Consider the following 14,170-nt stretch of genomic DNA (forward strand, 5'->3'; position numbering starts at 1 on the left):
TTAAGCACTTCTTTGGTATGCTTGACTAACAAAAGCCTTTTTTTGGCAGGCTTGGTTTCATGTGGGTTTGCATCAAGCTTATTTGACAGGATTATTTTTACTTGCACTGTAATGTATATTAGCTTCTGATAGACTAATGTTTATAACCACTCTAATCTGTGTAAGTACGGTCGATCAATATATAAAATTTGTATTCCATGTCTAGTCTCATCTGAGTGAATTGAATGAATTCCACGAGTGACTTTGAGACTGTGTAGACAAGTTTTTTGCATCAGATTTAATACAGTAGAGTAAAGTGGTTTTAAATGAAAAAATTCTTGGTCTGAAGTGTTGAAGTTGATTATGATGTACCCCGTCTCAAGTAGGGGTGGCCTCCAGGAGGTTTGGGGGAAAATCTTTTATATGGAAACTGACTCAGTTGGCAACAACAAATCCATATTGTAAAAAGCCTTTGGTTGAATTTGATTTGTTTTAGGGCAGAGTGAGAGACCTGTCACCCAAGCATTGTTAAAACTGTGTTAAGCAAGCCATTAGTGTGGAGCATGGTCTTCAATTAAATTTCCCTCGTTCTTAAGTTTGTCTACCACCTTGAAGTCCCATGAGTTATGTGTTGAGATTTCTCTAGACTCATAATGGATTGCCACATTTCTGGAGGTGGTTTCTTTTATCTTAGAGAATTATCCACTCAGGCTTTCTCACCTTTGCAGTACAGATATTTCTCTCTTACAAAATCGAAATTAGAAGCTCTTTTCCTTCTTAACGTTAAAAGTGTTAACAGCCAACTGTGGCATTTTAAAACAATATAGAATTCAAATGACCTTGAGTTTAAAGTGGCAGATTTTCCAAAGTATGTGTCAATTTACCGAAACCATTATTTTTCAGAAATTCAAAGAAATGTGTTTATGGTTGGTAGAAAATGGAAGTTAAAAATATTTTCTGGCATGTCACAAGGAAGGCAACTTTCTATCAAGCCACTTTGAGCTTGCTTAGTCTATTGTGATTTAAAAAATAATACGTAGTTTTTGTAAACAAAGCAGTGCAGTTATTTCTCACTATACTAACTTCTAACTGGAACAAAAAGATGTAAAAACTCAGAAACAATGGGAAAAGAACACAGGATGAAGTAGACTCTTACATGCTGAGGAATGTGGCAGCTTAGAAAACACATGTTTCAAGCAAAGATTCTCTGTCGATTTGATAAAGTGAGTATAACTGGTTTTAGTCATTAATTCTAATAAATAGCATAGACATTGATAAGCATTTAGGTCTATAAAAAGTCAGCTCTGAAAGCATGTGCAGATGGCTTTAAAAGTTGTTTTCTATCATTTAAATGATTGTATGTCTGGTTTGAAAAGTGGAAGTAATACATAGCGGGCCTTGAGTGCTCAAGAGAGAAGAGATAGGGGAAAGGGATTGGTTTTGGAGCTAGAATGAGAGAAGAGTGGGCTTGAATGAATCAAAATAGGAAAAACTGCACGTTTGTAATTTGAAGTTGGGGTCAGGTATTTTCACTATTTCTCTCATCTTTAATTCTTTGATTCTCTGACACTGTTCACTACTTCTCAGTATGAATGATTTGATTGTCTCAGATAAAAGAGATTGCAACAACAGCTTGTGACTCGAAGGCAAGATTTATTCTGTGTTAGAGGCAGGCTTTGTAAAATAGGCCACTCTCCCAATTGACATTTGTTTTTATAGCTGCTTTCATTGTGAAATACGACTTAAAGCCTGACTGTGTTAAAACCATGTTGTAACAATAGTCCACTAAAATTCCTTACTGTTCTACACTTCTTGTGTTGTTATAGTCTAAGGCGAATATTAAAATTTCCTAATAATTTTTATATAAATACTATGCTCTTCAGAGAAAACCTATGTTTTGTACAGAGGAAGAGATCTATACACTATGACTCACTTCACTTAAAAAAAAAATAAGACAAACGGAAATGACATGGAGAGCTTGGGAAGCCCTAGTCATCTTGAGTGACCCATTAGATCTAAATGTTCTCTTGTAGCCCTGGTTTGAGTGCACTAAATTTAGGTGTCTGATCCCCACTTTGGAAATGTGCAAAGACACTTGTAATTGTCTGGACTCCTCTTAGATTAACAGGGGGTACAAGTAGAAATAGTGAAAGGAAGAGTGTTTTGCTGTCATTATTTGTTTGACATCACTGTTGTATTTATAGGAATACTTTGGTTCTTTTGGAAGTACATCATAAATCGTACCAGATGGTTCTAAAAAGTCAGCTGGCGGATAACGTGTATACATGCACGCACACGTATGTGCTTAGTCGTGTCCAACTCTGTGTGACCCCATGGACTGTATCCCGCCAATAGAGTGGTAATGCAAGTAATTTTCAGTTATCTACCATTGGGCTCCAAAGTCTCTCCAGTGCATTTTGCATTTTAGCACAAATAGCTCTCCCAAATCTATTTTTTAAAAATTCTGGTATTGAGTAATGTAATTAATGTATATTCAATTTCATGATAAATCTTTAAATTTCCTGTAGGGGTTTTTTCATTCTCTAAACTGCTGAAATAACTGTGTCTGCCCCATGGCGCCTGCCCGCCCCGTCCCACGGCCGCCTTTTTTCTGTTTTTGAGTTGTCCCTTTTCTGATCATTTAGTTGCAGAATCCTTTTAGCAGTTTTGGTCCAATGCTGTGCTCTTAATGGCATGTATTTTTCATCAGCCTACCTGATGGTGTGTGAGTTTTGCACAAGCTGGCATCCCTCCCTACAGTGTTTATGTTAATTCGCTCATGGTAACCAGCTGATACTGACTGCACAGAGGCTGGGCATGTTCCCTTGTACTGCCCCTGCTCGGGAACAATGGGAAGTCCAGCTGGGTCATTGTGTCCAAGACAATGCAGTTTGGTACCAGTCATTCGGTGCACGTTTTGAATATCCAGGAATGCTGGGAACTTTGCAGTGGTTCTTGATTCCCTCTGCCACATCTCACTGCCTGGTCACCATGACATGCTTCCTACCATCCCAGTGGTCTCAGTTCTCAAATTTTACCTATGTTGCTACCATATCTGGTTTCACATGACAGAAATTAGTGAAACCAGAAACATACTAATAAGGTCCCTCAACAATCTCTCCACATCTTCCCCCGCCCTACCGGATGTATTCTTCACATTATCTCTAGAGTAATTGTGTTAAAAACAGACCTGAGCCTGTCTCTCCTCTGTTTACTTCTACGCTGTCGTTTATGTGTGAGGTCCAAACTCCTTGGCGTGGCAGCCAGGCTCCAGCCTTCCCCTCTCTCCCATGTACCTTTTATTCTAGCCACCCTGGAAGGTGCAGTCTTCTCCAGACTCACCCTTCTCTCTCGTTCCTCTGTCCCTTGGCTCAGCACTCTGTTTAGGCTGCCAGTCCCTCTTTCTGGCTTAGACGCGTGCCCCTCACACTAGATTTTGGCCTTCTCGCTTGCCATGTCTGTACACCTTCACACCCATCTCTTTCAAAGCCGCGTGCTCTCATGGGAGTGGTTTCTTCGCATCTGGGCGCATCTCCTGTAGAGTCGAGCTGTGGAAGGCGGCTCTTCATCTTTCTCGTTCATCTAGGTGTGTTTGCACTGGCCACAGGTGCCTTAAGAAACGCTGGGGTCGAATTGGGTGTCAGCACTTTGCTCGGGGCCCTGACAACAGACAGATAGTCGTGGTTCCCAGCTCGCGTTCTAGGGGAGGAGGGATGGTAGGCACACATGAATGATGGGCCTGTGTGGGTACTAGTAGCAGAGGCCCCTCTCAGAGGAAACCAGCCCAGTGTGAGCCGCGGCGTGGTGAGGCAGTGTGCTTCTGCCCACTGTGGTGGCTTGGAAGAAACACTTAGATTCTTACCCAGTGGCGTTCACACCACCAGTGTGTTTCACAGGAACTTTCAGTTTAACAACAGATTTGTCCTTGGCCTGGGGTGAACTTAATAGGAAACTTGGAGGTAGTATATCTGTCTCTCTAAAAATCATTGAATTACTCTGTTCTCATCACTCGACTTGTTCTCACATGCCTTCTAGAAGAGCTTCACATGTACCTGGTTTGTAAAATATGTTTTGACTATGGTGGGATTAAAAATATGGTTCTCCATAAAGTAACAACCCTTTTAAAATCTGTGATTTTTCTTTTTTTTCCCTCAAAGTATAAATGGTAAAGGCAAACATTTTTGGCCTTTGATCAGACCACACTTCTGGCCAAGAGAGTAGTTGAATCTTTTGCTTTTTCTGTAGTCAGTTCTAACACTAACTAGGTTGACTGGGTCCCTTCCCTACTTTGAGCTTCAGTCCCTTCCTTTGTAAAAATAATCCTCGACTAACTGACCACTAAGTTTTCATCAAGTAATAAAAGTCTTTAATGTACTCACAAAGAGAGTTTAATGTTCTTGAAGTAATCCTTGTAAACACTGCAGTGGTTACTCAGTTTTGTAAGGTATGTGGGTGTCAGTGGGCACAATTAGGCTCAAAAATGCCTGAAAGTTTTGTGAGTATAGTTAAAGATTCAAAAGAATTGAAGCTTTTTTTCCCAAGAGGTATTGAAACGATTTTAATAAGTGGGGTTCCTTTGGTTCAGTAATGTGGGAAAATGAGTGGCACTGACATATGAGTTACGCTTGCAGTTTTTCTCAAAGTAGCAATTGGTGGTTTTTCCTGTAAAGATAGAGGAACTGATTCTTGAGAATTTACGAAAGATTCAACCCCAGCTAGGTACACGAAGAGTCGCTGCCCTTTATGTTGTAATTTTAGAAAGAAGCCTACATCTGGTCTAAATTCGTTTGAAGGGTATGTTAGTATACGCAGCGGCCATGTTTGCGAACACAGCACCTGAGGCTCCAGCATTTGAGAAATGATGCTTCACTTTGGGCTTCAGAGTTGCCTGACAGCTGCCCTCCCCTTTCTCAAGGCAGTTTGATGTAATCACAAGTGACTTACTGACAGTCTGTAAATTTTGAATGTCTGAAAGCTACGAACAAGACCATTTCCCACATAAGATCTTTTCCCCCAAAATAAATAGCCAGAGGAAAATCAAGCGCACACACACACACACCCCGCCCCCATCAGTCAGTCTTGAGACTGAGGTACAAGTCACCCTGCAGATAAAAATAACTCCTGATACATGATTTTCAGTTTTCTTCTTTTTAAATTTGTGACCTGATTTAATTTGCAGTTCCAAATGCTTATGATTCTGCCGAGGCTGTATGTAAAGTTTTACTGGTGGTTGTTATTTACTTGCTAAGTCGTGTCTGACTCTCTGACTCTGGACGGTAGCCCGCCAGACTCCTCTGTCCATGGGATTCTCCAGGCAAGAACACTGCAGTGGGTTGCCATTTCTTTCTCCCAAAGTTTTACGGATACCCCATGGTAACTAGATTTGGTGCTTAAAGCGTTCTGCAGCACAGAATCACAAAGTAAACGTGGCTTATTAACAAAGGGACCCTTAAGGATTGTAGTTTTCTTGGGAAAATTCACATATTCCCTACTACTCTTAATCTAGTACTGTGCCAGGAAATTTTGAGTCCTTATTGAAGAAGGTTAACCACTTGTTGAAGCAAACCTTTGGGCCCAAGTAGCCTTGTGTCCTGGGCTCTTTTACTTGTAGAGCAGTCTTCCCAAAGACTGAGTGAGGCATGCTTTCTTTGACAGATGAAGAAAGAAAAGCCTCGGTTGTGTTTTGTGGCTTTTGTGGGCCAGCAGCACCACTTGGAAAGATAAGATGAGCATAGCAAAACTAGGGTTCCAAGACTGCGTTTTTCTAGTTTACTAGTTAGTGATTAGAGAGGGAGATCTCTCCCTTATCTCCTTTACTCTGTTATTAAACGTTCTCCCCCTGACTTTTGTCTTCTTACCTAATGGCTTTGTTATTGGTACAACTCTTGCTTTTGAAGAATCACATTTAAAAATTGCCACACTGAGTCCCAGGGAACAGCTTAGCTAGTTTTTATTCTGATGAGTACTGATTACTCAGAGAATTATGCACTGCTGTGAATTGCTTACAGGAAGGTGAACATCAAGTAATCACTCCAAATAGTTGGAGTTCTCTGAAGAACAGGGGGTCACTTAAAAATGTCTGCACATGAAATCACTTCTGAATATAACTTCACTCAAGAGAACAAATAGGCAAGCTGCATTTGGCATAATAGGGTAAATTAGCTTTAAATTCCCAATTTAACCACCAATGGTTAAACATTTGTCGCTGTTATATTTATCTCTCTTAGACCTTGTATTGCTTCACTTTTCAAAGAGTCAGGCCTGAGTTTGCTTCTGCAGGGATAAAGGTGAAGTATGCTTCAGTGGCTAGTCAATATTTGTGTGGCCTTCGCACAGAGAGAAGAGGCCTCTCGGAAGATATTCAAAGGTGTATTGGAGGGAGTTTTGTTTTTTGTTGTTCTTGTTGTTCTGCTTTAATTTGAACTGTTTTTTGACAGCTTCTGGAGTTAAGAGTGTCGCCATTATTTTTCTCTGTTACGTGGATGTGCTGTGTAGGTGTAGTTGCTCAGCAGTGTCCGACTCTTGGCGACCCCATGGGGATTCTCCAGGCAAGAATCCTGGAGTGGGTAGCCTGTCCCTTCTCCAGGGGCTCTTCCCAGCCCAGGATTGAACCAGGTTGTCCCGCATTACAGGCGGATTCTTTACCTGCTGAGCTGCCAGGGAAGCCCCTACTGCCTGGATGCTACTTCCTCATTGCCAGGGTCTTTCAGATCATCGTCCTAAGAGGTGGGGTGAAGGGGTGAAGCAGAGTGGCGCAAGGTCAGGAAGTTGCATTAAGCCCCGTCAGGTTGACAGGCGCAAAGCCCTCCTCTGGAGCAGCCCTCAGTGCGCGGGGTGAGGTGGCCGTGCTGGAGGGCCAGCCGGTCCATGTGTCTCTTGACTGTTCGTTGAGAATCCACGTCCCCAGGATGCATGCTGTGCTCTCAGGGGCCCTGCATGCGCCTAGCATGGCACTGTTTCTAAGTGTATTTAAGTGCTCCTTCATGTCCCACTGACAGTTCCTTAGTACCTCCTAGGGATTTGGTGCCATCAGCAGAGCTTTATTCCGTCTGTTCTCATCGTAGTACTCAGGTCTGCTCCTGTCCCTTGTTTTCCTGCTTACTATTAAGAATGCTTTTGATAATTTGAGTAATAGTATTGAAGAGCGCAGAGGAGCAGTTGGTAAGTTTTATGCTCATCTTTTCTTAACCACTTGTTTCCATCCTTTTTGAGCTTGAACTTGCCTCAGAAAACTTATCAAAACGTAGTCATCACTCAGAATAACTGTAAAAAAAAAATAGTTGAAGTTTAACAAACTGGTACCTCCCCCCCTCCCCCGCCAGGAACCCATATTTGTCAACTAAGCTTCCTTTTGCAACCTGTTCCACTACTTGTTATTGTTTCCCAACAGGCTGTTCATTGGACGGCGATGTTCCTTTTGAAAGTAAAATAGATGGCTGGAGGAGATGGAGGCAAGGTTTGGTTTGCAGTAGGAGTCTGGCCTGTCCCTGGCTCTTTGTGTGAAGCGCAGCTGGAGATGGGTGTGGTCCATCATCTAAAATTTCCTATCTTCAGTTTGAGGAGGTGGTTACCATTCTAACCACTGACGAGCTGCACAGTACATGCTATTTTATTTTCAGGGTGAAACTTAGCTCTAGTGGTTTCCCCTGTACTTGCCTTCAAAGTAATAAAATGTCATTCTTTGGTAATGTTTCCATGTCAGGTCCACTTTAGAAGGAAGAAAGGATACAGCTGAAGTTAAAGGATTAAACTGGCATCACTCCTTTAGTTTTGTAAATGCTTTTAATGTTTGATTTTTGTAGGTTGATCATAAGGAAGTGATAAGTGTGTTAGGTTATTTGTGGTTTGAGCTAATTTTAGTCTCCTGTTCACAGCTTGCTTTGTATCCTTTGACATTAAAACATGCTTTCTTAGAAAGACAAATTTTGAATGTAGGACTCGGTCTGTGTTCTGCACTTGGCTACATTTCAAAAGCATATTTTTGTCAGTACTTTGGTAGCTGGACACTGTGAAGCATAGCAGCCTTCTTTTAAAATCATCGATTGCTTTGCTGAGTAATGTCTCTCCTTTTCCAGCAGGTAAATTAGATTCTTTCCTCCAGGCATGGAACTGTTGCTCCAGGCCAGTAGCTAAGAGGGCATTTTTAAAAACAGTCTGTCTGATCCTGGGATATAACTGTGCTCGGAAACCTTTCCCACCCTGTACCCTTCCTTGATAGAGCCTTGTACTCCTAAAGGCTGGGCTCTTGTCTCTCCAGTATTGGTGAGTTTCTCACAGGAGTTTTGCTTCAAAGCGTTAGTTCCAGGCTGCCCTGCTCCCCACCCTTAAGGAACCACCCTGAACATACATCCCCAAGGGACTTGTGAGGTGATGGAAGGGAGCGCACGGGGTTTGGGTTCTGGGTCTGCCTTCTACTATTGTGGGACCTCAAAGGAGTTAGCATTCAGGATCAGGAAAAATGTAGTGATTAGACCAGATAACCTCACAGCTTGACTGGAATCTAACATCCTGCACCTCCGTGGTCAGATTAGGAGCCAGGAGAGTGGGATAACTTTGCTGGGAAAATCAGAGCTTCATGTCCTACGGATGCTAGATTCAGGAGCCTTCTATGTTCTGTGCTCCCCCTTTATCTAACAGTGAGACAGAACTTTAAATTTTCATATTAGCTCAAATCAAAACTTTAAAGACTTCATTATGTCTTTAAAAATAGAGAAAGCACTATATGTAGGCATAAATTATTTTATAAAATGACCAACTGCCACACTGATGAATGCAGTTTCTTCTGAAATTCTTCTCATGTCTAAAGAGGATTATTAAGTTTTTGTAATTGACTAATATCTCCCATTCAAGGGAGAGAAACACGGTCTGATCCATGTTCTGTGCTCATTCATAATGAAACCCAGTAATAGCTAACATTTATTGAAGTCTGTTGTATGCCCCAGGCACTGCGCGAAGTGCTTTACATGCAGCGCCATTTATTACACACCATAAATTGGTCTTTAATAGCAGGAAATGCTTTAGGAGGACAATTAGGTGTCAGAACTTCTATGTTCTTCCCTGCCTGAGGTCTCCCGTGTCCTGGATCCAGCTTTACAGCGGCCTGGTGGCGGTGCTCACACTGACGCACCACTGCCCACAAGGAATTGTGCTGCGCCTCCTGGGCCATTAGCACCTGGAGAGAGAAGGTGAAGATCGTGACCGTTGTCTGCGTTTCTGACCTGTTACTTAGATGTCACAAGGGGACCACCCAGTTATATTGGACTTGGTCCACACAGTGCTTTAAAAACAAGAGGAGCTTAAACTTTTGTCGTTGTTGATAAATCAGGAGGAATCACATACAAATCTGGGTTTCTGACTTTTCTTGAAAAATCTGCAGATCACACGGTCTGAGCCCACTGTGATAGTGGTCTGGTGGGCCCAGGGGCACCACTCCCGCTAATTACACACTAGTAATCTAACTTGTGTGTATTCGTTTACCACAGCTCTCCAGCGGGTCAGCCCATCCTCTCTCATATGAACTACCCAGCCCTTGGAACCTTGAATTTGAGCCTCTACTCCAGGCTGGGATTTTTCCTTAGAGCTTGCCATCAGCATTAGAATTAAGATGATTTTTAAGATGATGTTTAGGCTTGTAAGTAGTTAGTGTGCTGTTATTAGATAAAATCAGAGCAAGGGAATTTTAGCCTGAGATGTGGTGGCTGGTGTCAAAATGCCTGAGGGCGGGCCCTTGACATTAAAACCCAGGCTAAGATCATTAACCAGGGGCTTCTTTCCTTCCTGCCCTTCCCCCTCCCCTCCTCATCCCTGACCCCCTTCTGCTATTTTGAGGAAGCTGGAAGCTGCCACCATGTTTTTCCACCTCGAGCAACTGAGTGTGACTATATTTTTGTCCCATGTTCAATTATTTCCACGAACTATTTTTGATGATCAACTTGGAAATTAAATTGGATAGTCCATGTGGGACTTGATAAAAAGAATGACTTGCTCAAATGTATTTGCACTGAGAAATCTTAAGAAGTAAGGTTTTTAATGACTTGCTTTGTGACCTGGTTAGGAATGATACCATTTGTTGTGTGTCTCAATTTATATTTCTTTCTCTACCTTATACACTCTAGCAAGGGATGAAATAAATGATAGCCATAATAAGAATATTTATATATTACAAAGACTAGATGTGAGGGGTCTCTATACCTGTTTAGCAACAGAAGTTCATATTTTATTGTAAGAGATGCTGTTTCTTTGATCTCTCTTCAACACCTGTTCTTCCATAGAGGTGTGTTCTATATAACGAGTCAGAACAAGCAATAGAGGGAAATCCCTGGTGGCCCAGTGGTTAGGACTTCGTGCTTTCACCGCCACTGACGTGGGTTCAGTCCCTAGTCAGGGAACTAAGATCTTGCAGGCTGCATGGCACAGCCAAAAATAAATACATTAATTAATTAAAAATAAAGTGTTTTTTTTTTTTTTTTTTTTTTTTAAGTACAAGTACTAGGTAGGGCAGATTCTTTACCATTATAAAGCAATCAGGATCTTTGTTCCAGGGTTTATACCTTTTCCCTTCCTAAAGCTGAATCCCAGAAGGACAGAACTGACTCAGCCGTGAATCATGTGACGTGATGGCACTACTCATTTAATGCTTTTTTGTATTAAAATATTTGCAGTTAAAATCAATAACTGAAGATCAGTTTCTCCATGAAGCTTTTTAGCTACCCTTTATTTCCTCTTCTGTTCTCCAGTTGTAAGCTCCTCTCAGGCTGAGTCCATTCACTCATTCAAGTACGTGAGCTGGGTGCCAGGCTCTGGGAGGCAGTGAGGATAAGTGATGCGCGAGAAAGACACAGTTGGTCCTTGCTCTTAAGAAGCTTAGCAGTCCAGCCAGCAAAGGGGCTGAAAAGAGATGCTCCCAGTTCAGGAATGAGCGCCTATTGGCTTAAGCCTGGTACTTGGGCGTTTGGGAGAAGGAAAAGCAGGCAGAGGAGCTGTCAGGTAAAAACGGTTTATATAAGTCACATCTGGGCTTCCCTCGTGGCTCAGTGGTAACGAATCCACCTGCCAGTGCAGGAGACGGGGCCCCGTCCGGGAGGATCCCACATGCCCCGGAGCACCTAGGCCCGTGCCCCGCAGCTATTGCGCCTGCGCACTGAAGCCTGGGAACCGCACCTTCCGAAGCCTGAGCGCCCTAGGGCCTCTGCATCGCAGCGAGAGCAGCCACCGCAGGGAGAAGCCCTGCAAATACCCTTCAGTCGACAGAAAACAGCCTTATATTTTAACATGTAAAATATTTTTTAAAAGAATCTTTAAGTTTAAACTTGAGTCACTAAGAGCAAATTGAAAATATGTGGCTCTCCCCCTGATTTGCAGATGATACTGTAAGATAAAGGTCTCATTTATTCATTGTGAACTTTAAAGGATATTTTTAATGGTGTTGGCTAGCTCATGCCATTATGTGGTCTGTATTAGCGGTTCTCTATAAATAGATGGCTTTGTTTGAATGATTCTGTCATGTCTAGTACCTTGTAAAGTAAGTTTGCTGGTCATTTATCCTTGTTTTAAATGACTAAGTGATGGACTTTAATTCTTAGGCATTTTAGTATTTTGGATATGATTACAAATTCTGAGACTTTATGATTACTTAAACATACAAATTACCATCTTGAGCAATTCTGAATGAGTTGCTGACTGTTGTTTTCCATTCACATACTTACTAAACTCATTCCTTGCTGTGTAGGAACAGTCAGAATTAGATATCTGCAAACCATTAAGGTTGTGAAACATCTATTTTTCCCTTTTTCTAATTCTGGCTATGAAGATCATGTATCAAAGTAACACTGGATTTTATTTTTTAAAGAATAATTGTTGATTACTAGTCGTTAGATTTGAAAAGGGGAGGGGTTTTCTTACTAATGGGTGACAGAGTAAAAGAAGCTTTGACTATTTTTCTTGTAATGGTGGAGGAGGATGTTTAAGTGTGGTTTTGTTTTGGAGTCACTTACGGGTCGCTGAATGGATACCATGGAACACCCACAGCAGTAGATGTACGGAGTAGAAAGCAGTAGTTCATAGGCCTCTCACAGAATCCCTCAGCACAGCAGTTAACGGGCAGAATATTGCCAGGCGTTGGTGGGGGGCCGCGGTGCGAGGGAGCAGCTGTTTAAGATGGAAGTGAATAGGGAAGCATCATAAAAATAGACCTTCAGTAGAAATCCAAACTCTGGACAAGACTCCAGTTCATTGATTATGCTTTGTCTTCAGATTTGCTGAAGAAAGTGAAAACAGTGAGGACCAGAGGGGAGGTATGGGGGCGGGGGGGGATGGGTATATCTCTTAGAGAGGACCCCAGCAGGGATCCATCCCCTAGTCATAAATCGGCTTTGGGGACTGGTTTAATTACTCACCTGTATCGCGCTGCTTATGTTTTAAGTGGGCCCCTCTGCATCCCTCCGTCCCCCTAATTTTCCTGGCTCCCAGCATGTCTTCTGTCCCATGGCTGCTTTCATCCCGGGCCGCGTCAGAGTTCACTGGGGCCATCCGCCTACCATGCTCACCTTGTACAGTTCGTGTCTCTCCTTTCTGTCTCCCTCCCATAGGCGTGCTCTGGCCCTTAGCATCATCTCTGTCTTTCCCGTCTCCTTAGACTCAGACCTTTCACTCTCTGATCACAGCGCCCTGTGCCTCCACACCCCCTCCCTCGGTTACTTCCCTCCTCTGGGTTTACTCCTTCAGCCAGATTTTCAGCTGCTCGTTTCCAGCCCAAGCCCTCCATTCCCTCCAGCGGTCAGTCCCTTGAAATGCTGCCTCTCCAGTATTCCCACCTCGCCCTTTTGCCCATCTTCTTGCCCTCAGCACACCTGACCAACTCCACCCTGCCTGGACCAAGCCAGCCACCTGCTTGTCTCTCCCTGGGCCCCCACTCCTAAGTGCTGCTGGAGAGGATCTTCCAGCTGTGCAGATGGGCCCGCTAGAAGTCTGGTCAGTAACCTCAAATCTGTCTCCCCCAGCTTCTGGCTGTCAGGCCTGAAGTTTGCCAGCCATCCTTCAAGCCTTATTTCTCTCAACGGGAAAAAGGAGCCTTTGTCCTAAGACAGCCCTTATATCTGTGCTCTCCATGCCTTCCCATCCTACCTGTTCAAGGCCTCTTGTTCTGACAGGTTTGTGACTCTTTTTATGTATGTGTCCTTAGCCCTCCATCTATGTTGCCATCTTTTTTGAACCACTTAAACATTTTCAGGCTTTCTCTGGCAGCAACTCTCCCACCATCAGTGCTTTCCAGTTGAAATGTTTGAAATAAATAGGTCACTGTGTCCATTGTTCACTTCCTGTCATTCCCCGACCCAGGGAAGCTACGCTCCACCCTAGCACTCCTTGAAAATAATTCTTCACAAGGTTCGCTTCCTTGTTGCTAAATCCAACGGATTCTTTGCATCCTTATCATAACATTGATACCATTTAACACGGTATCCTTATCATAACACCATTTAACACGGTCGACCCCATTTGCTTCTTGAATATTCTCTAAGCGCAGTTTCCATCACTCTCTTCCTTTCCCTTTCCTTTTGTATCTTCTCCCTTTCTAGCTAGTTGGTCCCAGCTCTCACTCCTGGGCTCCTCTGCTGGGGGAGTTCCGCGTGTCTCCCCACACCGCCGCTCTCATCTGCCTCTCTGTTCTTCGCTGTTTCAGTTGTTCGCCCAGAAGTAGTAACAGCCCCTGAATTCAGAGTGGCTCACAGATGTTCTTGGACTCTGGTACAGCTTCCAAAATGAGTTTTGTTCCTGAAATGTCAGCTCGCTGTCTCCCACAGGGCCTTTGTGTGTACTGTTTCCTCTGCCTGGAACATTCTCCCTCACCAAGTCTCATTCTGCCTTCCAGTCCCAGCATGGGCGTCTCAGGAGGCTTTCTCAGACTTCCCCGACTCCCCCATCCCTGAACTTCCCCTTCCATAGCACTGGGTGTGATGACGCTGTAATGACACCCGTTGCCCTGTAATGGCCTGTTTGCCTACGTATCGCCAGCTAACCCGTCTTAGAAGTCTTCAAAAGGGCAGGACTGGCAGGATTGCTTTTGTTTGAGTCATTTCTGTCCCTTAGTACCCAGTATAGTGCCAGGCACATAAAAGAGCCTAATACATAGTTCCTGAGTGAGTCGATGAGCTGTGCTCTTTGGGTGGGTGAATTGGAAGCTGGTTGATGGTGA

At 43.3% G+C, this 14,170-nt stretch overlaps 1 protein-coding gene across 2 annotated transcripts in view; it reads left to right on the plus strand.

The window, feature by feature from the left end:
- Positions 1-14,170, plus strand: part of PTPN1 (protein tyrosine phosphatase non-receptor type 1) — a 62,981-nt gene that overhangs the window by 1,624 nt on the left and 47,187 nt on the right. The gene's annotated exons all lie outside the window — the stretch shown is intronic.

The sequence above is a fragment of the Dama dama genome, chromosome 23 (assembly GCF_033118175.1).
Source record: "Dama dama isolate Ldn47 chromosome 23, ASM3311817v1, whole genome shotgun sequence".
Taxonomy (NCBI): Eukaryota; Metazoa; Chordata; class Mammalia; order Artiodactyla; family Cervidae; genus Dama; species Dama dama.